At 57.6% G+C, this 27,212-nt stretch overlaps 1 protein-coding gene across 8 annotated transcripts in view; it reads right to left on the bottom strand.

The window, feature by feature from the left end:
- Sema4d (semaphorin 4D) overlaps positions 1-27,212 on the bottom strand; it is a 112,766-nt gene that overhangs the window by 61,300 nt on the left and 24,254 nt on the right. Inside the window, exon 1 of one of the 8 annotated variants that reach the window (XM_076836978.2) lies at positions 13,044-13,206. The exons of the other annotated variants lie outside the window; for them this stretch is intronic. The gene's annotated coding sequence lies outside the window, so the exon portion shown is untranslated. Of the gene's footprint in view, positions 1-13,043; positions 13,207-27,212 lie in introns of those variants that run through there. 8 annotated transcript variants of the gene reach the window in all.

Raw genomic sequence — 27,212 nt, forward strand, 5'->3', positions numbered from 1 at the left:
TCAAGCCAGAAGCATCAGCCTTGGAATTCACAGGAACACACACTCGGGAAAAATCCAAAGAGGTTCCAGAACATTCTTACACCAAGACAGGCAAGGCTGCACCTAGAGCTGGACAGATGGCCTGCCTCAGGGCCATGACCTGCCCACTCCTGATGCCCCAGCCACCTTGCAGGAGCCTGTGGCAGGAAGCCTGCACGGTCACTGTGGCTCGTGGACCCACTTGCAGGAGCCTGTGGCAGAAAAAGCCCACAAGAGGAAACAAACCCATTCACAACCTGAGGTGCACGGTACTCAAGTTTCCAGCGGTCACTCTGCCCTGACCTGTGGCTTTGCAGGTGGCAGAGGTCTCAAGACTGGCTGAGGGGAACACGCTGAGCGGAAGAGGATGACAAAACACAGAAGCGTCTGCCAGTGACAGAAGTTTCTGGAACTATTTCAGCCTCAGGAAGGGGGACCACTCACAGGTCAGGAAGGACCTCACTCAACTTCAGAACCAAAGGAAGTTTCTAGAAGCACTTTCCCAACTAGCAGCCGGAAACACCAGCACCCGCCTGCCCGCCCAGCCGAACGAAGCGCCTCTCCTCCAGGGGCTCCGCGCATCCTTCTCCACGCCCGCCCCACGCAGGCGCACACAGCCCCACCACCCAGGCCTGCCAGAGGCTGAGTGGGAGACACATGCTGTGACTGCCACTCTGCGGGTGGTGCTCCCAGCACCAGGCACCAACACGCCACATCTTCCCAAGGGGAGAAAACGACATCCTGTGGCTCACCAGGAGGGGGAGACGGGCCGTGGCCAGCGGGGAGCCTCCCGGGGTCTGCCACACTCACTTCCGTGGCCGAGGATCCCCACAATCCCACCGGTTCCCAAGGAAGCCAGCTCCAGGATGCTCCCGGCCAAGGTGCCTTCAAGCACTTCATGCAAATGCACGTCCACCGGGGCCCGTGACGCAGACCAGGCCAGCCGGGGTCCCTTGGCAAGTTCAGATGGGCACAGTGTGTCCTTCAATGCAAAGAGACGAGAAGAGCGTAAGAGCAGGCTCAGGTGTTAAACCCAGAACCTGACGGGCTGGGAGGGGCCGGGCCAGGAGCAGTCCCCGGAACCCTCCCCTGCCTTTGCAAGGGACACCTGGGTCTCAGAGCTGGGACACCAGCACACTCAGAGGGACCACCTGAAGCAGAGGTGCCCATAGAGAAGGGCCCCGAATCCCCACATCCTGGGAGACACACTGCACCCTTGACACCCGACTGTGAGCTCTGGTTCACCTCCGACAGCTGAGCTCTCGCAAGGGCGGGCCTCGGGTCTCCTTCATAACTGCGGGGCTCTGCTCTGCCCAGCTCTGCCCTGTCCATTCCTCCCCCAAGACAGTCACAGACCGTGGTACCCAGTTCGAGCACTGAGCCCACCCACCCAGCTGTGCAACCAGGGGAGGCTCAATTGGGGTCTATAAGGTGACGCTGGCCTCCAACAGTGCCCAGGTGACAGTATCACCACTAACTACTAATATTAGCCACACCCCATTAAAACCAACTGTGACGGAACACCTTGGGTCAATAACTAAGCTCAACCACATCATCCTGACCTTCCAAGGACAGCCACCGACTCTCCCAAGGTGGACGCTCTCTCTAGAATGACTTTCTCTGGAAGAAACTAATGAGAGAAAGGAAGAGGTCGCCTCTGTCCTGGGGCCCAAGGAAATCCAAGTCACACCACTCAATGGCTCTAGTCTCGGCCTCTGACTGTTGTGTCCTACCCTGGGGGCAGCACCTGCTTGCCTGGACAGCAGGTGACCACGGGCACTGTATACCAAGCACCTGCAGAGAGACCACTGAAGAACCCATGCCATGCTGTGGTCTCTGAAAGATCCAAATCCACCTTCTACACCAAGAGCAAGGACAACCACAGAGGGACGGGCCAGTGGTCAAGGCACAGAGGGTGGTCTGTGGAAGCCAGGGCCAGGTGAGGCAGCCCTGCCGGCATGCTGCTAATCTGCATCCCCGTCCCCAGGCAGAATCTGCGATCAGCCTGGAGTAAGATCCTCTGTGAGGGACAGAAGCTACTGCCCACCACGGACACCTGGACTCACTTGGTGATCACGTCATTGATTTAACTCTTTGAATCATTCAGTAACCAGAATGTGCTGGCCCCAGCTGTCAAGGAGCCTGCCGGGTGTAACGGGGCGCTCCAGGAACCCCAGCTACTCTGGAGTCTCAGGCCGGAGGATCATCTGAGCCTAGGAGCTCAAGGCCAGTTTGGGCATCTCTAAAAGGAAAAAAGAAGCCCTCTCCAGTCTCGGCTGAGGCTGCTTCTGGATGGCTAAGTTGTAAAGTAGCTGTGAGCAGAGTCCCAGAGAAAGTAAGCAAGTGGAGCCCAAGATGGTGAGAGCCATCTGGTCAGCGGCCAGGCACAGGGGCTTCTGCCACACCCGAGTTTATCATCCCTCCAACCTGGCACCTACTGAGAAGCCCACCAGGTGCCAGCCCACGCCATGCACTGGGGCTCAGTGGGCAAAAGACACAAGTCCTCTGTGTGTTCTCCAAGACACTGGTGATGGCCTAGAGGCAAAGACACTGGTCAACCGCACACAGTCAGCAGGTGACCAGCTGCACAAGAGCTTTGCAAAAACACAGCAATGTCCGCTGTGCTCTGGTGGGTGGGTAAACACACCTGGACCCCTCCGGGGGACTTGGGAGCCAAGACCTGAGGACAAGAGACCAATAACTAGTGGTACAAGTTCAAGTCCACAGGGACAGCCACAGGAAGAGTCCCGACACCCGGGGTGAGGCGAGTCTGCAGGGAGCCCACACTCTGCCCTGTCACAGCAAACAGAATCCCTGGTCTTCCTTCCGGGTGGCCGATCTCGAGAGCCCTGGTCACCAGGGCAGCAGGGCACAGCCACTGGGGACTGGCAGATCTGGAGCAGGAGGAAGGCACTGTGATGCAGGAGGACGAGACCACGGGAAAACGAGACAAGCGTCCACATGACACTGCAGTTAAAAAACAGACAACCACCTGCCACCCGTGGGGTGGGCTGCAGACCAACTTCAGGAGGAGGAACATCAGCAGAAGGGGCTGCTCCTGGTCTAGAACTATCTACATCAAGATCTGCTGACCACCAAGTCCAGGCTGATGGCCAGAAGAGATGTGAGGGGGCAGAACACAATGTTGTGCCCACTCGGGCGCGTGTGGGAGGTGTGTGCGGATGTGGTGGGGTGCAGGTGCCTGACAGGTACAGTGTGCGTGGCATATGGTGGTGTGTGTTCACGTGTTGCATGCATGCACACAGGTGTGGTATTTGTGTGAAATGTGGGTGTAGCATCTGTACCAGGTATGTGTGTAGGGTGCATGCATGGAGGTGGGTGCAGGGTGCATGGAACTGTGTGTGCATGTACGGGTGTGTGTGTGTGTGTGTGTGTGTGTGTGTGTGTGTGTGTGTGTGTGTGCAGGGCGCATGGTACTATGTATGTGTGTGGGGGGTGCACCTGTGTGCAGGGCACATGGTACTGTGTGTATGGGTGGGTGTGTGCGTGCACGTGGTGCAGAGAGCACGGTACTGTGTACCTGGGGGTGGGGTGTTGTGAAATAAGGATGACGAGCACTTGGGGAGCCCGGAGCGGGCAGGGGCCCAGGTGGAGCAGGGCAGCAGCCCCCTTGAGCCTGGGCACGCATCCCAAGGACTCGAGAGTCAGCAGGCTAGGATTAGGTGATCCAGACGGCACGCTCAGTCCTGTCTCCTACAGCACGTTGCAAAGAGGTCCTGGGACGTCCCATTCCTGCCTGTCCCAACAGCGCTGCACACGGCGGCTGGAGCACCACCCTCAGGAGCACTGGCCAGCGGCTGGCTGTAGCCGAGCTCACTGCACTTCCTGGGTGTGCCCAACAGGAACACCGGGGGTGGGGGGTTCTTTTTCCGCCCTGTTTGCACTGACCTCTGCATTGTGCAGGCCCAGGGCCTGTGGCCATGTGCCTGGTCCCCAAGGAATGGATGACTGGAGAACTGTGCACACCCCAGGCCCTCCCTGGGCCAGAGAGCAAAACCTGTGCTCTCCCCCACTGTCTGGCCAGCAGGATCTTTTTTTTAAGGATAGAGAGTCTTGCTCTACTTCCCAGGCTGGCCCTGAACCCCTGGGCTCAGCTTCCTGTGGCTGAGACGGCAGGTGCCGGCCACTGAGATCAGCTTCTGGCCTAACCATCGTTGGCCACGCCTGCTGCCTGTGGAGGGGACTCCCTCTCAGTGGAAGTGAGGCCAAGAAAGCCCCACCATACTTCCTGCTCCCTTCCCAGGAGCCCCCCCAAGAGGCAAACCTTACAGCCTCCCTCCTGTCCCTGAATCCCACCTCTCCTGTGCTGGCTGAGATCTCCAGTCCTCCAATCTGCCCCACCTGTTCCCTACACACCCCGTGGTCCAAAGGGTGCCCTGCAAGGCTCTCCCTGGACCAGCGGGTGTCCGCACCATGTGGATGCACTCCGGGCCAGGTCCTCCGGTGACCCCTATAAGCACTGCAGTTTCAAGGACCCTGATCTAGGCAAGGCGAGTCCGCACACCTGACGCTCAGCTGCCTCCCTGTCAAGCGCTGGGGGGATCCTCTGCAGGCAGGGCTGTCTCAGGAGCTGACTGCCTGCCCCAAACGGTGACCGCGAAAGGAAAGGGGCAGGTGCAACCCCAGCTCACAGGAGGCTGAGGCAGGAGAACTGCACCTTCCTCAAAATGAAATGTGATTTTTAAAAGCTGGGAAATGTAGAAAGGGGGCAGAGGTCTTGCCTAGCAGGTGCAAGGCCCTGGGTTCAATCTCCACCACTGCCAGACAGACAGAGGGACGGAGAGAGACATACATACATACATAAATGGGAACATGGATGTAAATAGATAAACAGACAAAAAATAGGTAAAGACACATAGAAAGATAAGCAAAAATGTAGATAAACAGAAGGACACACAGACGACCCAGATACACAGACACCATGAACACAGTGGCTTGAAACTAGACAAATCTCTTCTCTCTCAGTTTTGGAGGTCAGACACCTGGCCGAGGGCTGTGCTAAAATGGATCAATCGCTGGGTTCCCTCTGGACTCCAAGGGAGAGTCATCTCCTTGTCCTCCCACCTGCTAGAGTCCTTCCGGCATCACCTGGCCCCGGGCCCCGCCTCCACCTTCGAAGCCAGGACTGAGATTTAGATACACCAGGCCAGGATGAGCCACTGTGGCACAAGGATCGTTTTCAGCTGAAGGCAGACAGCAGGCTCAGGGAGAACTCTGTGCCTTCCTCCTTTCTGCCTAAAAACCGGGCACGAATTTCCTTGTGTAAAGATGCCTCTCATCCCACACCAGGAAGACGGGAGACAGCATCTTTCTCAACCATCTTCACCTACCATGAATTCCCTAGCCACCCTTCACACAATGCAGCATTCCTGGGAGCCCAAACACTCTTTCCTTGGTCTGGTTACTTCTTTGCAATTAATTACTCTTTGTTAAAAGGGCATATAAACCTGAGTCAAACCACTTCTTTGGATTTTCACATCTTTTCTGTGAAGCAGATACGCATAAAAATATTAACGTCTGACTGCCGAATCTGTTTTTTGTTATGTTAATTCGCAGACCCCCATGAACAGAACCTAAGAGGGTAGAGGAACACTTTTCTTCTCTCCTCTACTAGCAGTGTAGCATCTTTCCCTCTGCCCTCCTGCCTCTGTCTCCTCAGGACACTTTGGATGAGACTTAGAGCCCACCTGGATTATTCAGGATAGCCTCCCTACCTCAAGGTCCCTAAGTGTACCCACAAAGTCCCTTCATCAGGTCACAGAACATATTCACAGGCTCCAGGATATGGGTGTCTAACGGGGAGGGGTCTGTTAGCCTCCTGCAGACCCCTGGCAGAGTGTTACCAGGAGGATCAAAGTTCTAGGGCCCTCACAGAATATTTCTCAATACCAGGAAGTCTGCACCAAACCTGCCTCTCTGCGACCATCCTGAGACCTGGCGGCCGGGGAGAAGAGGTGGGAACAGCCAGGCAGTGGGCAGGCAATGGCTGTACCCCTCCACAGCATGTCCAGGTCCGTGGACTTCAAGGAAGAAGGCTGGCTGAGAACACATGCAAATGACCCCCAGGAGCACTGGGAAATCTCAGGGAAACTCGCATTCCTCAGGAATCGGGACTGATGGGTCATTCAGATGCAAATTCTACCCCAATTTTGGAAGGATTACAGCACCCCCATTCACAGCCCCTATTCCTATGTAAATTCCAGCCTGGGGACAGTGCCCTCAGCAGTTCCCAGCTGCGGCCTCAGGGCTCCAAGGTTTCTGCCCCAGAGGTTCCTAGGCAGACCTGCAGTTTTGTCCCCTGTCCCTGTCCCCCACCCTCCAGGACAGCAACACCCCTAGATCTGAGACTTTCACACACATGGGCCACACAGGACATGGTGCCCAGCGCGCAGCTCCATTCCCAGCCCCTGTGTCAGCCATGGGGGCACCCTGGGGCCTGTGTGTCACGGGAAATCCTCAGGAGCAGCCACGCTGTGGCTTTAAGCTCAGGTCCTGCAGGTTCGGTCATGCCCGCCCGCCCGCCAATCCCTGGACAGCCAGGTCTGGACTAGCCCTACCAGGGTCACACCCAAGGCGGGGGCGGGGTGGGGGGGCAGGCCAGGTGCCCAGAGCCACCACCCCTCCCCAGTAGAGTCCTGCCAAACTGAAAGACCAAGGAATAAACACACACCACACAGAGGGGGACAGCAGCAGCCAGCCACGCTGTGTCCAGATGTCATGTGTCCTGGGGGACGCTGGACATCCCAGGGAACAGAACCAGGTGAGCCCCTGGAATCGCACCTGCAGCCTCTCGGATGCTCCCAGACCAGCCGAGTGGGGAGGGACTGCTCAGGGGTGTCCAGCTCCCCTGCCCCTTGCCAGCACCACCCCAGGCAAAGCCCCAAACATCCACTCATCCTCCAAAAGGTCAGCCAGTCAGCTGGTCACCTGGGCTCTGACCACCTTGGGGTCAGCCCACTCTCACTCAACCCTGGTGCTCAGGGAGAAGCAGACAGGCCATCTGCACAGACAGGAAGGAGAAGCCAAGTCCCCAGTCCCCATGGCTGGCCTTACCTCTCCGGGGGTGGCTCCCTGACCCAGCACTAGCCGCTGTGTCCCTGGGCCACAGGAGCATGGGCACTCGGGCCACTGGCTGGTCTGGCTGCTCTACCCTCACGCAGGGTGTCTGCCTGCCTGGGACGTCTATCCTTACCTCGGGGGTTTCAAGGCTCTGTTGTCTTTTGGGGTACAGTCTGGGGTGGGGTGAGGGGATGTGCTGTGGACAGCCGGGGCCACTCAGGCCACAACAAGGCGCCCTTCAGCAGCCAGGACAAGGCACTGTGGTGAGTCTTCTCTGCAGGTCGTGGAACAAGCCCGTCTCCATTCTCTGCCCTGTAAATGGCAGGGCTGTTCGGGGATGTGGGCCCGATTGTTTTCCCGTGGGGGCTGATTCAGGGCGTGTGGACAGGGCCTGGCCCCAGGGCCAGGGAAGGAGGAGAAAGGGAGGCCTAGAGATGGGGGAAGGACTCAGGCCTAAGGAAAAGGGGGTGTTCCGCCCAGCACCGGGGCTGTGCCTGTCAGTGACCACCAGGCGGGCAGAGGTCACGCCCAGAACCCCATCCTGAGGACCACCCAGGCCTGGCTGGGGCATCACAGAGCACTCAGGGCTGGAGGGGACATCCTAGAGGTGCAGACGTGGTCCTGTGGGGCCCTGGGCCAGTCCCTCAGCCCCTCTGAGCACCAGGGTCCAGTCCTGGACAGTGATGACCCAGGTACCCTGGTCAAGCAGGGCTAAGGTCAAATTCAGAGGTAATATGCACAGAATGCTGGTCCCACAGGCAGCATGGAGGCTGCTCCAGCTGGGCCGAGTGACCACTGAAACAGGACACAAGTGCCTACACATGATGGCCTCCTCTCCTGCGGTCCACCTGTGCGTGGGGGACACCAGCATGACCAGGAGAGGGTGGAGCAGGGCCGGAGTGCTCTAACTGCCCTGGACTGCTGGGTCCCCCCCATGGGGGCAGCTCTGGGTCCCCCCATGGGGGCAGCTCTGGGTCCCCCATCTGCAAGAGCCACAACATGGGGCATGTTGCCCAGGCACCCTGGGTGTCCATACCCCCGTCAGACATGGGACAATCACACACGTGACAGCAGGGCAGGGGCAAGGCTCCCCGGGTCTCCAACCCAGCAGGCTGCTGGTCCAGCCGAGGGCCTCTGCACCCACCCAACCCCACTCCCTCCAGGGCAGCACTGGGAGCTCGTTCTGCTGCTGGGGACCATGCAGGGCCCTCAAGGGGAGGGCACAGGCCAGGGACACCACCAGTGTTCAGTGCAAGTGCTGACCCACGTGTGCCACCAGCCAACGAGGGGTGCAGGTAAGCTGCCTGTAAACTGAGCAACCACGTTTCCTGCCCAGCCCAAGGAGGGGGGCACCCAACCTGCACCCAGGTGGCTGCCCAGCACGGCAACTTGTCCTTCCACTGGAGGCCTTTGAAAAGCACCGGGGCCAGAGTGGGGAGGGCCAAGCTGCATCAGATGCAGCAACAATGGAGAGGAAGAGGAGAACGCGCTCAGCTCCAGAGAGAAGGGCCCATGTGTGACCATCTAGAGACCTGATGGGGACCCTTCCTTCCCTCTCGGGAGCCTTTGGTGAAATGCATCCAAGTTTCAAGTATGGGGACAAGACACCGGCAGGGAAGGCCTGCAGGACTCTGTGCTCATCATGCTTGATGGCATTCACCGTAGGAGCCAGGGCTGGGGACTCCAGCTAATAACAAACAGCACTGGAATCAGGAAACCGCATAAAATATTAGCCCATTGCACCACCAGCAGAGAGCTGTACCCGTCCAACAGGCAATCCCAGAGCGTCTTCTTCCGTCACTCACCAAAGACAGTTTCTAGCTTTAGAGCGATCTTGAGACATACCCCCAGGTATTCTTGACCAGAACTGAAGATAATTCATGTCCTTTAAGAGCTTCTGAAAACTACACAATATGCCACACAACGTCGAAGCACGTTGACAGACATGTCATCTGGTGTAAAGAACAAGATTTCCCTGAATGCTCTGTAACGTGACTCTAGAGGCTGAGATTAGGGACCACTCGACCCTGTAAATTACCCGGGAGGATAATGAGCCCAGATGGCAGTTTTCTTAAGGCATCTGTAATATTAAGAGAAACACCATCCTAGGGCAAAGGCGTGGGTGATTTAGAGACGCCACATAAAACAAATATGCAGGTCTTTAATCAGCCAAAGGGAAGCTGCTGGTTTCAAACATCAGTCCACACGTCCACATAAATAAGACGGTACAAAACTGGATTCCGCTGTCTAAGTGTGGATCTAGAGATCCCGGCTAACCCAGACCCCAGGTCAATTTGATTCACGGTAAACAGTAAAAGTCTCTCTCTTTTTTTTTTTTATTTGCGGTGATGAGGACTGAACCCGGGGCCCTGAGCCTGCAAGCCTTCTACCACTGAGCTGCACCCCCAGCCCACAAGTGTCTATTTTTAAAAGCCCATTGTCAGGCAGTCTGTGTTTTCTTTATAAAAAAAATCATTAGTGACGAATTCACTGCACCAGCGTTGGCCAAAGGAAACCTGGCTGACCCACGACCAGGCCCACCAGACTTCCGTTTCCATCCGAGCATCCGTGCCCCTCAGGTGCCCGAGAGCACGCTGGGGAATGATTCTGAATGGGCACGTGGCCCCTGGATCACTGTCTTCAGGGCTGTGTGGTGGACATCCAGAGGGACCAGGCCGTGGGGCCCAGGCTGCCTGGCAGGTCACGTCCAGGTGGTACATCAGGACGCCCCGGACCATGAGAAGGGGCAGGAGGCGAAGGGGACACAGGCCACCACCTTGCAGCTCCTTGGGATTCTGGGGTCCCGAGCTCTCGGCCTCCATCTGCCCCACGTGGGGGCTCAGCTGGGTCTCCTCCCTTCAGCCCCAACACCCAGGCGGCTGCTCACTTCCAGCTTGGCTCCCTGGGCCCTGGCCTCAGGGGGAAGCAGGAGGGGAGGCCAGGCCTGTGGACAGGGTGCTTGAGGCTGAGGGGCCATCATCTGCGGGAAACACCTGGGAAAACTCTGACGGTCGCCGTCCTCCCACAACTCTGTCTAAACACCGTCCTCCCAGCAGGCTGCAAGCTCAGCGGGTTACCGCCTCCTCCTGCCAGGGCACCCTGGGCGCTGCGGCTGTCTCCTCCCTTTCCCCACTGGCCAGGCCTGGGTCATGATGCTCCCCTGGTCGGCTGCCAGACAATGGGGGGTGGGCTCAGCACGAGGGTCCTGGGGGCTGTGAGAGCCCCTGGCTCAGCCCCACGGGCCCCCCTGCCTGGGCTCTCCAAGCTGGTGAGCAGGCCTCCAAGAGTTCTCTGTTGGAGGCAGACAGCTCTGCAAAGGTGGCGTGCTTAAGTCACAGGAGCAGGTGAAGAATGACAGAAAGTCAGAGGGTGGCAAATCTCTCAGGAGAGAGATGCTCAGCGGCAGGAAGGGCAGGAAGGGCAGGAAGGGTGGGGTGAGGTGAAACCGGTAAACCGAGCGCCTCACCGGGGTCCTGCCTTCACCCGCAGGTCAAGGTGGGCCTGGGAAAGACGGGCGCTGTCACTTCCCCAGGCCTCACCAGCTGCCACAGTGGGTCCCGACCACCATGAGCGGTCCTGGTGCATGCACAGGAGGAAAGGGGGACAAACCACCAAGGCTTCCAGCCCTGGGGAAGGGTCAGCACTAAAGGGTGCCCCACAGGGCCATGGCCTCCTCCTCCCTTCTTTCCCTTTCTGGAGAGAAAATGCAAGACCCCAGGCCGATGCCCGTTGTTACTCAGGCCCCGGGCAGGCACGGGCAGCGCCAACCGCAAACTGCACCACTGCCTGGACCGGCCAAGCACCAGCCCCTCAGCACACAGACTATGACAGGTCACTGCCCCTCTGGGAGTCACAGGGCCATGCTCCACAGCAGGGGGCATCCCTACAGCTGCCCGCGTGGCCTCTGCAGGGCCCAGGACTCAGTGTCCAGGAGGAGGCTGGCTCCTCTTCCCAGGATGCACCTCACAGCCCACTCAGCCCGACCTGCAGGGCTCTGCCTGGCCCCTCAGGCCCCATAGGGACTTCCACCCTGCATCGGGAACATGACCACCACCCAGGGCAGAGCCCAGGACGGGGGAACCCACAGTCCACAGCTGAGTAGCAACCTGAGCCAAAGACCTCAATGGGAACCTCCTGGTGCCAAGGGACCCACTTCCCTCCACCTTCCTGGCCTGGCCACTCTGTCCACCTTCCCAACAGGCCTGGGTGGCAGTCCACCTTCTCGCTGACCCAGAGCAGGTGTCTCACTGTCCAGCTGTTCCGGGGAACTGCCAGGTGCTGAGGAGGACGGGTCCTCCCTGCACAGTGCAGCCTGAACCCCACCCGCCTATGACCGCCACCTGTGAGGCACGCTGGGCCGGCAGCCACTGCCGAAGGGGACCCTGCCCAGGGCAGGCAAGGGGCCAGATGGCCGGCTCTGAGGGCCTCAGCCAGCCCCACCCGACCCTGGAGCAGGTGCTGAGCCTGGCTTCCTCGCTTGCCGGTTGTTGGTCCTGTATGGGATCAGGTACCCGAAACTCTCCACACCTCCTCCTGCAGCTCAGGCAGGACCAGGGTCACAGGCGGGCCAAGGCGGGCCCTGACCTCACTGTGCTCCCAGCATCGGGGTGACCCGCCCAGCCTGGGTAACACAGAGAGCTTTTGGAAACCAGGGGTACCAGCCAACAGAGCCCAGCAGTGTCCAGTGTCCTGCTTTGAGGAGGCTGGAGCCAGGCAGCCAAACATCAGGTCCACACGCCCATGACACAGTGACCCGCATACCCACCACCTGGACACCCCATGCTCACACCCCAGCCAAGGGCCATGGTGCACACTCGGCCCCACCTGGACACCCCATGCTCACACCCCAGCCAAGGGCCATGGTGCACACTCGGCCCCACTCAGGGGCCCGCCCACCTGCTGGGGTCTCAGATCCCCACACCCAGGACCTGCGAGCCACAGGCAGGTCCCCAGCACGAGCCCTACCTTTTCCCCACCTCCCCGACAGACCTGCCCTCCACGAGGTGCCAGAGGGCCTTGGACACTGCACTTCCCCTGCTGAATGACCTCACAGAAGCTCCCCCCAGGCTGCTGTGATTCTGCGCGCCACCTGGCGTCTGTCTTCCCCTTTCACCTGGTCCCTTCCCGGCATCCACAGCCCCGAGTGGCTGTCCCCCATCCTCCTCTGCCCAGGTACGATGGGAGGCAGGCGACATCCTCCCCGTACGCTTAGGACCCCCCTCCGATGGTCACCTCATGGTGCCTGAATCCCAGCCGCTTTGTCCGCAGCAGCAGATGCTGGAAAACTGCTACCGCCGTGGCTCAGGCCCACAGCAAGGCAGGCGGGCCAGTGGGGACGGGTGGAGGCTCCCGGACAGAGGCCAGCTCGCACAGAGGCCAGCTCACGCAGGGTAGCAGACCACACAGCTGCAGTTCACTTCAGGGACCAGGGATGGGAGTGACACCTGGGGCCAGCACCCTGGAAGGAAGGAGGGCTGGACTCCCTCTCCTGCAAACACGGTGGGGGGGTGGGGTGCACCCTAGGCTCACCCCTGAGCCACATCCCCAGCCCTCCATTTAGATTCATTTTATGCAGAACATTCTAACTCAGGTTACGCAAGAGTATCCTGGACACACTGAGGAATTCCATTCAAACACACAGAAGGACAAAACTCTGTGCCAGAAAATCAAGGGGCAGCCCAAGCAGTCTCAACCCACACTGGGCCCTAGCAGCCTTCAGAGGAAAGGAGGGGACGCTCGGGCCAGTGCAAAGAGCTCATCCAGATGGCCAGAGAGGCACTAACGAAACTGACCAGCAGACAGCAGAACCGGGCAGAGGCCGGTGACCACGACACACACGCGGCCCTGCAGACGGGAAGAGAGGAATGAAGGTTCAGAGAGAAAAAGGCTCAAAGAACCTGGAGGAGACTCACAGAAAGACCTGGACGGCGGGAGCACACACTCACCAGGACCTGGGGAGACCGAGCACTGTCACGAAGCTGTCCCTCTGCCCTGCTGACAGATACATCAAAAAAAAAAAAAAAACACCTGGAAGAGGGCCCTCCACGTCCTGTTTCGGAAACTAATCTGGCGAGATCTATCAAAGAGCCACACACCCGTGACCCAGCGGTGCCACACCCTGAAATCCAAGTCACCGAATGACAGCTCTGACACTGTGGCCCGGGTATTTAGGGAAGTGCTGTTTACGCTGAGGGCACTGTCTTCCTGTGGTGGCTCTAACCCAGCACCACTAACTGGTGGCTTCAGAACAGCAGAATGTACTCTCTGCCCTGCTGCAGGCCAGAGGTCTGAGATCAGTTTCCCTGGACCCAGGTCAAGCCCCTGGAGACTCCCTCCCCGGCCTCTCCTGGCCTCTAGTGGCTTAGGCTTTCCCTGGTTGGTCGGGCTTCTCCAAGACACAGAACTAAGAGATGTATTATGGGGACCCACTCATGTGATCCCGGAGAGCGGCGGTCCCCCGAGACCTGCTGTCCGCAGGCTGGGGGTTCAGGGCAGGGAGCAGGGGGCTCTGCTCTGACTCCTCATTCTGCTCAGGCCCTGGATGGACAGGGAGAGGCCCACCCACACCAGGAAGGCACCTGCGTCCTCTGCACTGACTGACATGCCAGCCCCATCCAGAAACACCTCCCGAACACCCAGAGCCACGTCGGACCAGGTACCTGGGCACCCCAAGGCAAGGTGACACCTGATATAAAATTCACCGTCACGGCCATTCCTCCAGCGTCCCCTCCGCTTCACACAGCCCTCTCTCTCCCGCGTCTCAGCGCCCGCTGCTTCCCTCCTCCAGGGACTGTGTGGGTGGCCCAGCAGGCGATGCAGAACGACCCCCCGACCTCTAACCAACCTCTGCAAAGGCCCCACTCCTATGAGGCCATACGCAGGGCTCCCAGGATTAGAACCCGGTACATTTGGGGATACTGACTCTGTCAACTACAAGGGGTAAAAATAAATACCTGAGGCTGAGTGTCTCTGAGAGGGGCTGAGGTGGTGTCCCCGCCCAGGTTGTGTCCCCGCCTTGCCCGCGGCAGCCTAAGGAAACAGGAAGCTTTATCCTGTCTCAGTAATGGGCACAGTAAGGTCTTGCTCCTCTCACCCCCTTTGAAGACTTCCTGCTGCCCCCCCACTCCATGCCACATACAGTACCAATGTGGCTGTAGGTGGCCTCCTGGTCCACGCTCCCTATCCTCTGTGTCCAACTCAGAAGACTTGGGGGGCTCAGCTGGGGATGTCCCGGGGATCAGCACTGTGCCCCAAGACTGCAGGAGACCAGATGAGGTCTGGCCCACACGCCCTGCAGCCCTTCCTCTCCCCATCTGTTGACCTCACCTCCCCACCCATCGGCCCCCACAACCCGGCGGCCCCTCTGAACCAGTCCCCAGGCCCTCTCCACCTCTGCTCACCTGCATCGCTGCCTGTGACAGAGGCCCTCGGGGGCCACTCCATCCTGGTGTCCCCCACAGGCCGGCATGGGTGCAGGAGCAGGTTACAGCCTGTCTCCGCCTGATGGACAGGTGAGGGAGGACATTCCCAGGGAGGTCAGGGAGAACTCCGTGTTCTGGCACCAGCCCGGACCCAGCCCCCAGGCCAGCTCTGGGCCACCTGCCCAGCTTCCTCCCCATGAATCAGCGTCTCCGGCTTCAGTGTCCTGGAAGCTCAGACGCCTGCTCCAGAGCCTGCTCCAGAGCCAGGCAGAAGCGTAGGCCGAGCCCCTACCTTTCCGACTCCTCAGGTCGTGGGGCACCCCAGTCCCCAGAACCCACTTCAGGCCACCCAACCTACTGCAGCCTCCAAACACTTCCCAAGGGCCACCTCCACTGCCACAATGTGGCCGCCCAGCATCCTACCAGGGTGCCTGGCACCTCCCCAGCAGCCTGTGCCCCACCCCCACGTCGACATCCCTGAGCACCAAGTCCCCGTCCAAGCATCTCTGCTTACCCCCGCCCTCCCTGAGTCCATCTGGGCCCAGACACCCCCACACACCCTGACACCAGGGTGAACCCCACCTGCCTCGGGGCCTTGAGTCCCGTTTCCTGTGCGAGGAACGCCCTCCCCGACCACCAGCACCAGCTGAGGTCCCCCTCAGCAAGGCCCGGGTTGCCCTTCCACTCACGAGGGACCTAGTGATCCTGCTGGGGTTGGCCTTCGCCCAGGATTTATGGTTGGCTGCTCCGTAGAGGCTCTACTGCCCCAGCACAATGGGCCACAGAGGCCCTGTCCCTCCCCAGGTGACGGGTGCTGTGGATCGCAACAGGTGGGCAGGACGAGCCCGCTGAATGGGCGGCCCTGGGGGCTGCACGGGGCCTCAGCTCTGGCGAGCCGCCGTCCACACCCTGCGGAAATGCGGGCATGGGTCCCCGGGTCCCGCTCACATGGGGCAGAGCGTGCCAGAGGGCTGCTCCGTGAAAGGCTGGCTTCACAGGCCCCACTCATGGGCATGACGGCATCGCCACATGTCCACCCTTCGCAAAGAAAAATGGGTCCTTTGTGGGCTATTAATAGCCCGGCCAGATGTGGATGCCCGAGGGCCTTCCCAGTGGGTGCCCCACAGCTGTGCAGGCAGCAGCCCCTCCACCCACACCCCAAAGGCTGCCAGAGCCAGTGCACGTGGTGGCGGTGGGGCTACATGGTGGCCCTCCTCCCCCAGGGCACAGGATGGGCGCATCACCATCACCGCACGCAGAGGGTGGGCCACCAACGCGCTCAGGACGCGGCAAAGTGGAAAATCAGCTGCAAGCGAATGCGTGGTAGGTTTCCTTACCCACAGAAAACAAGGGGACAGAGGCCTGGACAATGAGGGGCCGTCAGGGGCGGGTGAGCTCACCAAGGGCTGGGCCGAGCTGGATGCACTCTCCACCAGGAGAGTGGAGAACTGCTTTTCTCTGGGAAGACCCAGCAGGCTGGGCTGCAGAAATGCCAGAGGGGGTGAGGCAGGTTTAAGGCATCCAGAACATTCTAGATCAACACTGTCCCACACACCAGGCAAGCACTGCGTCCTGCTGCAGGTGTTCCTAGAAGTCACATTATTACGCATGAGCAGGTGACGTTCATCTCAGTAATACAGCTAGCTTGGCTGGACACACAGGCAAAATGCGATCCTTGCACGTGTGATCAACAGTTACGAAGAAGGTACCTCAGTCCTTCCTGCATGCTGTCTTCATGGCGTGCCGTGGACTTGACACTGAGACACCTCCCGGCTCTTGACCACGCCACGCTCCCAGCACGCTGTGCCTCTACAGAGCAGCCAACACTAAACCCCGCTCCAGGGCCATATCTAAAGCATGAAGAAGCAGTAAGGGCCCCACACAGCTGTCGAGGTGAGGAACTGGCTCAGACCTAAGCGAGCTGAGGGTACGGAACCTTCTGATCACTATAAATGGGCCAGCAGCTTGGGTCAGGGCAGAGTCCTGGGTCAGGGCTGGTCTGTGCTCCGGCTGCTTGGTGCTGATTCTCCACGCGGCCTGTCAGGTTAGAGCCACGGTGTGCCACTGTCTCACTGCGTCCTAATACCTGCTGCACCTGATCACCCCGGGTGACTTAAAGACAATACGTGCGCTGATACCACACAGATCCACACCAAGGACAAGGCTGCTTACAAGGACCCTTTACATCAGTGAACCCACGAGCCTTCAGATCAGCACCCACAGGACCCTGGGTGCCCGTGGGGGAGGGCCCTTGGCATTTTTCCAGGTGACAGCCTTCTGGGGCCGCAGTCAGAGGATCAGAGACCCTCCCAGACCTTCTGAAACAGGTAGAAGTAATTACCTCCCATTTCAGTGTCATTTAATTAAATCTGCAAATGTCCTACTCTGGCTTCTGAGTATTCTAGACACTTGCTAAAAATAAAGCACCTCCCCTGAGGAGCAGGGGGCCCCATGGCACTGCAGGTGACACAGCCTCGGGGCTGGGTCACACCCAACCTCAGGGCAGTACAGGGGCACACGTGTGGTGTGCTGGGGAGACCACAGGGTTGTTTTCGACTAGTGTCAGGAAGGGGAAAGAGAAACCTAAAGTTTCAGGCGGCATCGAAACAACACCACTCAAAGCGACTCCCTTCTGCACCCAATGAGCACATTCAAGTCCCAGAGTCTGGGTCCAAGCCTTTGCCCTGCCCCTCTTCACTGCCCCAAGATGTCCCAGTGAAGCCTGCCCTCCACCCTGAGGCCGTCTGCCATGTGCTTGCACCCCAGCACCCCAGGACGGCTGGGTCACTGCCGTCACTGTGTGGTCACACCAGCTCCCTGCAGGGGCCACCCTTTCACTCTTGGCTGAATTTCTAGACGGTCCCATGGGAGCAATGGGAAGGACCAAGGACTCCCCAGATGCAAAGCTGTCTGTAGGGACCACTTCACGTTGGAAACAGATCCCTGAAAAGAGTCATTTTTGCTTCCACTGCAAGTTCTAGAATGTATACCTGGATCTCCTGGAGTATTTCCTTGGTCATGCACAGGGGTCTATTCCCAGACTCCCAGGGGAGGCCTGCAACCGTGGGCAGCACCCAGCCCCACATCCTCTGGGCTTTTTCCTGTACGTGCATAACTATAAAGGTATACATCAGGCACAGCAAGACATTAACAGCAATAATCAAAAAAAATAAAAAAGAAACAAAACAGAGCAACCACAACAGCATATTGTAATGAGTTATGTGAACACGGTCTCTCTCTTCTCTCTCTTGAAAAACGTCTCACTGTACTGTGCCCACCCACTGGCTGGCCACAGGCAACTGACACTGTGCAAGGTGAGATCACAGGTAAGAGGGGACTGCTCTGTTCACGACGCGAAAGCTAAAGCCAGGCAGACCTCTAAGCACAGACAAGGACCAGGAGGGCTGAGACACTAGTGGAGGGGGAGGACAGGGGCCTCAGGACGCTCAGCTAGCACAACTGGGCTTTCCAGACAGGATGCCAGGACTTGAACATCCTGCTCGTTACTGGGGAGTCACATCTGGAAACTCCTTTGAACACACACGGCGGCATGAACCTTTCCTCCAAGCCTCGGAGCAGCCCCGCACGGCGGAGGCCTGAGTGGCCGGTCTCCTCACAGCAGCTGCTTCCACAAACGAGGAGATGGGAGCGTTTGGCCCCAACCATGTCGGCCGAGAGGCTCCCTCTCCCTGGACCCCTCTTCTCTTCTGCTCCATCCCAGCAAGTGGACAAGCCAGAAACGTGACAGCCCCCCAGGTGGCCCCCACAGCAGGAAGCACGGCATTTCTGGGGCTGCCACAGATGCCCACTGACAGCTTCCACTCCAGTGTGAGCTAAAGGCCACCAAGGCGACTGCAGGCGTGAGGCCGAGAACAGAGCCCAGGGCTCCTCCAAGGCGGTGGCCCCTCGTGGTGACAATGTGGGTCAGCACACACCCTGGTACTAGAAGCCACCCTTCTGCTGTCGCAGGGAGCTGGGATCCTGCCCGGGGCCACGTTCCAGGGGCTCCAGATACCTTCAGGGCTGCGAGGACAGAGGGATGCCCCCGCCACGCCCCAGATGGCCCCTCCAAGCTCACAGGTGGACAAGCTGAAGCACCAGAGGTGAAGGACTGGGCCAAGGTCAATAAGCACAACAGGGGTGGCTGCCAGGCCAGCGATGGCCCTGCAAGGGGCTGGGCACCTCCGCTCCTCTGTCAGTGCATGGCCACACGCCCGTGTGCAGCAGGCGCCTGCACACCAGCACTGCTGGTCCGCCAACACAGACTCTTGCTCCGCCCTCCACCTTGTGCACGGAGGGACAGGAATGAGGACGAGAGGCCAGTAGCCCAGAGACCCTCCCCGCCCCCTCAGTCCTCCCCAGCCCCAGCTAAGCTGCTGCCTGCCCCAGATTTCCCTGACGACCAGGGGCAGGGCTGCAAGTTGGTGTGACCCAAGAGAAACAGGGCCACCAGCTCCTTGAGATCCCCGGGAGGTGGGTGGACACGTCACGGTCAAAGGCCATCTGTTCCCCTGAACATGCAGTCCTGTGCCCGGGGAACAGCAGGAAGGGCCTCAGGCAGGACGCAGCCTCACAGGCAGCCCCTCACTCAGGCCCCTTCCCATCCTGCCCGGGGAGGTCAGGGCTGACCCCAAGAGCCACGCTCACCACCCAAATGAGCCTGCCCCATGTCACCTGGCTGGTGGCCCCTCCCCGCCCACACCCATGCAGAGCCTCGGATGCCCTCTGCGGTGCACCCCCCGACCACGACCCCTCCGGGCAGAAATGCCTGAGCTTGCTGAGACAGACATTCCTTCCCAGCTCTCCAGCCGCCCATGGGGTCAGGCACCGCCGGACGGAGCACCAAGAACAAGACCTTCCGAAGGGTCCCTTCTAAAGGGAACTGTCACCCACAGGCAAGTTCATCACTCACCTAATAACCGGTGTCATCGACCATTTCCGCAACCCGGCCTCGGTTTCTTCCCAGTGGATGGGTGGATTCCGAAACAGAGTTAGAAAGGGGGCATTTTAGCGGTGCCAGCTTGGAACCAGAATCCTTCACCCTACTGACTCAGACAAACTCCACGCTGAATATGCCCCTATGACCTCTGCAAGGGACTGTCCACTCACCTGGTCAGGTGAGACCAGAGAGGCACTGGAGCCAATGGATGGTCACTAGCAGGAACCGAGAAGGAGGGCATCGTCCCCACCTTCCCTGGCCGTCTCCCCTCCCCTCTGCTGCTACACAAGGACACAGCAGAGATCAGATACAATCATCAGAGATCAAATAACCCGAGCTTGGAAGTGCATAGGGGAAGGGCCCAGGGTGGCCCAGGGCTCACCGGAAATGCTGTGATCGTGACCACGTCACAGTAAAGAGCGACACTTCCGCACAAAGCTTCCAACTCAGACCCAGCCCCTTAGTTAGAATCGCATCCTAGAACGACGTCGGTGCTAGCTTGTGGCATTTTGACAGTTTCCAAGTTTTAAAGGACATCATATACTTAAAAACCAAAAGAAGTGGCAGAGAAGGAAGGCCAAAGAGAGATGATAAGAAGAAACCAAGAAAAAAAAAATGTAACAGAACTTGTAGGTTTTTAAAAATCATCTTAAAGTCGCAGAAGGGTCACTACGTGTCACACAGAGACACAGAGGGCCCCCGGGCTTCCCAAGGTCCCCTACCCCTGGCAGCAAATGGCAAAATATCAAGTCAGGGGAGGGAGCTGTTCAACGTCATTTATAATAAAAGAAACCCAAATTAAAGCAAGAGGGGCTTGTTCATCTTTCAGACAGGCAGGACTTTGAGGCTGGGCACACCAGGGCCAGCAACGGAACGGTGGCCTTGGAGAACGTTAACTCCAAGGTGGGGGACGGAGGCGGCGCTCAGAATGCGTCTTCCAGCTCTGTCTGCTGTAGCTCCAAAGTGTCCCACCAAAGTCACGCACTGAAACCCAGTCGCCATCATGAAGGGGGCAGAAACTTAGGCCCCAAATTCACGGGCTAACGCTGTTTGGAAGAGGGCATCTGGGAGGCCAGTGGGTTAGATGAGGTCCTGATGCCCGTGATGGCATTAGTGGCTTCACCAGAAGAGAAGACCCCCGCTGGCATGCCCACTGTCTTGCCTGGTGACCCTCTCTGCCGTGTTGGGACGCTGCCACCGCCCCTGCCTGATTCCAGCCTCATGCCCTTGGACTTCCACGAGTCAATCTCTATTTTTTATAAATTACCCAGTCAATGCAACAGAATGGACCAAGACATGGGGAGAGGGCATTCCCTCCAAGTCCACTGATGGCTGGCCAGAGAGTGACCAGAGGGTCCGTGCGAACGCTTGAATCCTAGGCAGCTCTTAGGGAGAACGAGTCTCCTGTGTGGGACCAGAACTGCCCAAGGCAAAAGGAAGAGGTGTCTCCCCTGGAGGGACAGCCAGGGTCTCCAAGTTCGCCTCGCACATGTATGTAAAAGGCCGCCAGGAGGAGCCAGCACACGTGGAGCGATCAAGGAAGCAGCAATAGGCTGTGGAGTGGGCCTGGGGGTCAGAGGGCAAGGTGGTCACTGCATTTACACACTCTGTGGTGGTGGCGTTTCTGCCCTGCACACACTGCAGCAGACACGTGGCATGGTCCCTCACTTAGCAGCCCATTTGTTTTGAGGCTGCCAAGTTGGCATGGTACGCACAGGACTCACCCACCACGTGGGCACCACACATGCACACACCTTGACACTCACAGACACACGCATATGTGTTCATATACGTGCAAGCCCATACACACACACATACACACATACACACCCAAATATATGCACCTTACACATACATGTATGCCACACTCACACACACATCTCATATGTACACAGGCCCAGATGCACACTCACATACCAACATGCCCGCGTGCACACACACACACACACACACGCATAGTGAGTGTTCCTTCTCACCTCATACACTGACTCTCAGATACAGATTCTGAGCTGCTTCCTGGGGACCCCAAGAGCCTCTGGTGGGTGGTCATCACAGAGAACCCGCAACAGAACCCAGGACAGGGGTATAAAAAGCAGGTCCCTGGGCCCCGGGGGGAGCCCAGGACCTGCAGAGCTGTGGGGGGAGCCCAGGAACATGCGTTTCTTACAGGTTCCTGGGCGATGCTGCTGTCAGCCGGGCCACACTCTGGGAACCACTGTTCCTGAACAGCATGGGGTCACCAGGGACACCTTAGGGTGTCGGGGAACAGCTGACATCGGCCATTCTATCAGTACATATACCTTGTGCTTCCTGAACAGCATGGGGTCACCAGGGACGCCTTAGGGTGTCGGGGAACAGCTGACATCGGTCATTCTATCAGTACATATACCTTGTGCTTCTGGTGTGCACCAGGCTGCAGCAAAAGTTCCTGCCTCCTAGAAAACATCACAAGCCAGGCCCAGAGATCAAGGGTCGAAGGTTTTCTCTCACATGTAGAAGCCAGAGGAAGTGGGGGTAGGGAAAAGGCATGAAAAAGGGTCTCATGGAAACAGAGGGAGGGAATGGATGGGGGTGGGAGGGAGAAGTACTGGGGAATGAAGTCCACCAAATGATGCCAAGTTCAAGTACGGACGTACCACGGCAAATGCTGTGTTTACATAGAATTATAATGCACTAATTAAAAAGTAATAATTGAGAGCTGGGCATGGTGGTGCAGCAGCCTGTGATCCCAGCAGCTTGGGAGGCTGAGGCAGGAGGATCACGAGTTCAAAGCCAGCCTCAGCAACTTAGCAAGGCCTTAACCAACTCAGTGAGACCTTGGTCTCTAAATAAAATACACAAAAGGGCTGGGGATGAGGCTCAGTAATTAAGTACCCCTGGGTTCAATCCCTGACACCAAATACATATATATATGTATATTTATATAAATATATAAAATAACAGAGGAAGCCCAGAGACCAGTAGAGTAGAGCAAGAAGATAGAGGGGTTGGGGGAGCGGATGGGTGGTAAAGGGAAGGTACAGGGACTGAAATGGATCAAATTGTGTACAAGTAGGAACATGGCACAGTACCCACAATTATGTGTAATGTAACACCAGTAAAATATATTTAAAAAAAAAGCAGCAGCTGTATGGTGCCTCAAACTTCAAGATGACCTTTGACAGCACAAGAGACACTTTATTAAGAAGTCGTGGGGGGGGGCATAGAAATAGACAAGGGGGAATGAAGGGAACGGAGGGGGATGAGAAAAGAAAGACAGTGGGATGGATCAGACGTCACTTCCTTCCACTCCTATATGAATACACCACCAGAGGAACTCCATGTCATCTACAGGGCACAAGGAGGGGCAGTCACCCTCCACGTACGTATAATACGTCAAAATACGCTCTACTGCCATGGGCAGCTAAAAAGAACAAAGTTAAAAAAGAAGAAGAAGAAGAAGAAGAAGTCGTGGACTTGACATGGTCATGCCCATCTGCAGTACTGGCCAACTCCCTCTTACGTCCCCATTTTATTTTCCATGCTACTGATGGAAAGGGACGTGCATAATTTGCTCATGGGTCCGAGGCCGTCTGCTGGCCCACTGTTAGAAATCATCAAGATAACCCGACATTTAATGACGCTCTGGTATCACTTCCACTGGTCACACTGGAACCCCGATGAACTGTAACTACCGTTTTTTAATACGCTTCCGACTGAAGAGACACTGCCAACCTCTAAGATATGTACATTCCCAACCACAAATGGATGTGTATGCGATTGTATAACCAAAGTAGAGGACATAAAATGGCAGCTCTGAATGAGTAACATTAAAGCAAAGGAACTAGGTGGAGGGAGTCCCTCCGACCCCCACCCCAGGACATAAAGAAGGGAATTTCAGGGACCCAGACATAGTGAAGGCCCCAGGACCCAGCGGGGGACAGTGCCTCAGGGTGCCCCGTCCTCCTGGAGGGTGTAGGTCCTCTGGATGCCTCATGCCTCTCACCTCACCCAGGCGCCTTCCTGTGTCACTGTCCAGCTCAGACACCACCCTGGGAGTGGACGTCGGGGCCGGGAGGCTGGCGGAGTGGGGAGACAAGGCCCATCTGGCAGAAGGAGGGAGGCCAGACCAGCAGGGTCAACCACAAGCACACCCCGCCCTGCACCGAGCTCTGCTGGGAAGCACTCACTCACCCGAGCCCGCGCCAGCCAACAGCCACAGGTAAGAAGGCCCCACGCTGCCCGTTCCCACCCCGCCGTGAGCAAGCCCCTTCCCCTCATGATGAGGCTTCACAGGACCCCATCTGCCTGGGCACAGGACCCTCCAATGCCTGACGGGTGACCCGTTACCAGTCACACTGCTGTCCCCACTGATCAGCCACAACACACCCCTCAGGACCAAACCTCGGTTTGGCTTCTCCTTCCCCAAGGCCCTGGGGTCCCCAGAGCCAGCCGCAGCCCCTCCTGGGAACAGGCCAGGAACTCCATGCTCTCCTGCACCTCGTGCCCCACACCTGGCCCTTCTCCACCTGTTCTAATGCCTGTGACACCGTGATCTCCTAGGGTCACAGCCTGGACAGACCCATCCCCCTTGCAATAACCCTTTCTAAGAAAGTCCCTTCTTATTATAAAGTCCTGATTTGCTTTTCATATGAATGGCTTCAAATCACAAACCACTCGAAGCCCAGTGCACGCTGCACACCCAATGACTGCCCAGGACATGCGGGTAAAATCTCTGATGGCCGCGACCCTAGAGACAGGTGCTCACAGGTTTGGGTGAGGTCCCGCCCATGGCATTTCCACATGCGCATGCACAGACCCTCTTCAAGAGGTGTGTGGGGGGGGGTCCCGCAGAGCCAGCTCAGCATGACACACAGCTACGAATGTGGCCCCAAGAGGAAGGATAGAGCCAGGTCACCTGTTGTCCCATGTCCCCCTGCCTCGGAGAGCGGTCCCCAGGGCTGGAAGACCTCCGCCACTCAGCCACACACAGCCTGGTGCTCAGCGCTCCCAAGGACGTCAAGATTCTCCTTGTTAAAATGACTGATTAGACAGCAAAAGAGAAGGCTGGTTTCAATGGCAATCAGAAAAATGCCGATTTGCACATGACCACCTTCTCCCCCTACAAGATGGATAGAGAAACAAAGAAAGAAGGCTCAAGGGTACGAGAAGGTCCGAGCCCCTCCCCACCATGCAGGGCAGAATTCTCTAGAACCTTCAAAGGATCAGCGGTAGTTCCCGGCAATGACCAGAAATAGGGACAGGTGATCAACAAATGCTCTCACTGCAGTAAACTCTGGTGAGTGTCGAATGGCAAATGTCCCCAAAGGATAGAGTACGTGAGGTACATAAAGTGCCAGACTGTGACATGCGTCTTTCCGCCATGTGACCACGAGCAAACTGCGGCAGTTCTTTGATGTAGAGGCTACAACTACCTGGGGAGGCAAGGGTGACCCTGCACCCTCACAACAGTGTGTGTGCCAATCAGGAAAGTGACAGGATAAAGTTCTATTCGTTTTGTCTTCACTGGGAGAGCAGCGCACAGACGAAAGTCACCGCGTGCTGGACACCATAAAACCTCAGAGTCTGGAGATGCTGGGGCCTGGCGGGGTTTCATGGATAACAGGCAAGTTAGTCCAGAAAACGAGAGCGAGCGTCAAGAATTCTCTTTTTCTAGCAGCTCATTAAACTGGATTCAATGAGGAAGGGGAATTCTGGGGCTCTGCTGATTGCCAAACTGTAGACTGCGGTGCTGAAATCTTCCTTCCAAAGAACAGTCTGTATACCCCCAAAATAAATGCCTAGAAGCTTCTAGACTACACTGCAAACCCCTGAAACGTGATGGAGCTCAAAGCATAGATGGTGGGACTTCCTGCTAAAACTTCAGTCCAAAACTTAGCTCCGGGGCCACTCACAGTTCCTCCAGGGACCAAGGTCCTCTCCCTATGGTAACCCGCAATATCAAACCCAAACAGCTGGTTTCTGCAGAGAAGGCTCAAGGGAAGTCACACGTTGACCTTTGTCTTTCAGATCAAGGTCACAACCACCCTTAGCCGCAGCTGGTTTTTGTTTTGCAGAGGTAGGGACTACGCTGGCTGGCAGCTCCCCGTACTGTTTCAAAACAAGGCCACCTAGGGCCCCCGGGCATAGCGTCCATTCCTGGGTCCCTGGGACGCTTTCCTAGGGCTCCACCTCAGACACAGGTTTCTGGGTTCTACTCGATAATCTCAGAACCAGAACGCCAATCACAGGCACAGCAGGGGACATACCTCCCCAGACACGGCCCCAGGCCGCACAGAGAGGGGGGGTACTGTGCTCTCAGGTGACCCATTACAGGATTCCCCCCTGGAATCATATCACAGATGTCAAATAAAAGTTAAAAACTGAATTGTGAGGGGGAAAAATAGTAAAAAAGAAGTGGTCAGAAATCCTGCCTCTCTCAGACCAGGTGACTCTGGCCACTACCCCCAAAGGTCCAGGATCTATGAAGAAAAAGACGAGAACGCCTCATTTAAGGCCAGGACCCTGCTGGGTGTCAGAAGGGACAGTCAGGGTCGCCACGTTCAAGCCTGCTGGTCCCACAAGGGCATGGGCTGGTCTCTGCTGGGAAAGTCCCACCTTGTCCTCAGGTGTACAAGGGATCAGGGCACACACAGGGGGCTCCTCAGCTTCCTGAGAGCAACTCCCGGCCACACAGACGGCTGGAGGGTCCCCTCTGCACCGCTCACACTGCAGCCAGAGAACAGGAGGCTGGCTCCAGGTCCTCCGCGATTTCTCTCCGTGTGGCTGCATCTCAGCGTCTGGTGTCACACCCGTGCACCGCTGTGTGCGCCCCACACTCCCTGGCCCCGGCCCTGCGAGCATGATCTTTAATAATTACGCAGCGCCCACCCGGCACGGGCAGAGGGCCAGCCAGGGAAGGGCTCGCTCTGGACACACACTCGAGGGCCCCCCGTTCTGGCACAGACCACTGACAGGACTTGGAAAGCCCAGCGTGGAACCGTCCCGTCCTCCAGGCCAGGATTCTGCCACCGCTGCACCCCTGGACACCACGGTACCTGCGACTCCTGGTCACCAGCACCAGGAGCCAGTGAGAGCACTAGAGCTCACCCAAAGGTGACGGTGACTAAGGGCCACTTTGAAAACATGACCACACATTAAAAATGTTATCTGACCCTCTGTTCATGGGAGAAATGATGAAATGTTATGACTGTGAAGGGAGAAGTCAAAGAATCACCAAATAATCTAAAGTTGGCAGGGAGCAGAGCGACTGGGGAGTCAATGCTTGGTGAGCAGGGGGTTCCCTCCGGGTGACAAAATGTCTTGGCACTAGACAGAAGAGGTGGTTACAAGACCCTGCGAGCGCACTCGACACCGCCGCGTTGCTCGCTTTGATGTGGTGAGCTTGATCTGCCTGAATCCATTTTCTGTTCCTGTAACTGGACACCTAAGACTGGGTAATTGATAAAGAACAAAGGTTGATTTGGCTCATGGTTCCAGGACTGGGAAGTCTGAGAGCATGAGGATGGCGAGGGCATCACATGGGGGAAATGGAGCCACAGTGCCACCCCGGGAGCCCTACCCCTGCGGCTTCATCTAACCCTGTTACCTCCCAGTGGCCCCACCTCCAAACACCATCCTCCTATGAACTTGGGGACTCCATTTCCAACACATGACCTTTTTGGCAGACACTCCAATCAGAGCATTGCTGTGTGAATTTCGCCTCCACAACAGGAAAACTACACCAAATGGAGGAACACTGAACTGCATTACCG

The sequence above is a fragment of the Callospermophilus lateralis genome, chromosome 17 (genome assembly GCF_048772815.1).
Source record: "Callospermophilus lateralis isolate mCalLat2 chromosome 17, mCalLat2.hap1, whole genome shotgun sequence".
Taxonomy (NCBI): Eukaryota; Metazoa; Chordata; class Mammalia; order Rodentia; family Sciuridae; genus Callospermophilus; species Callospermophilus lateralis.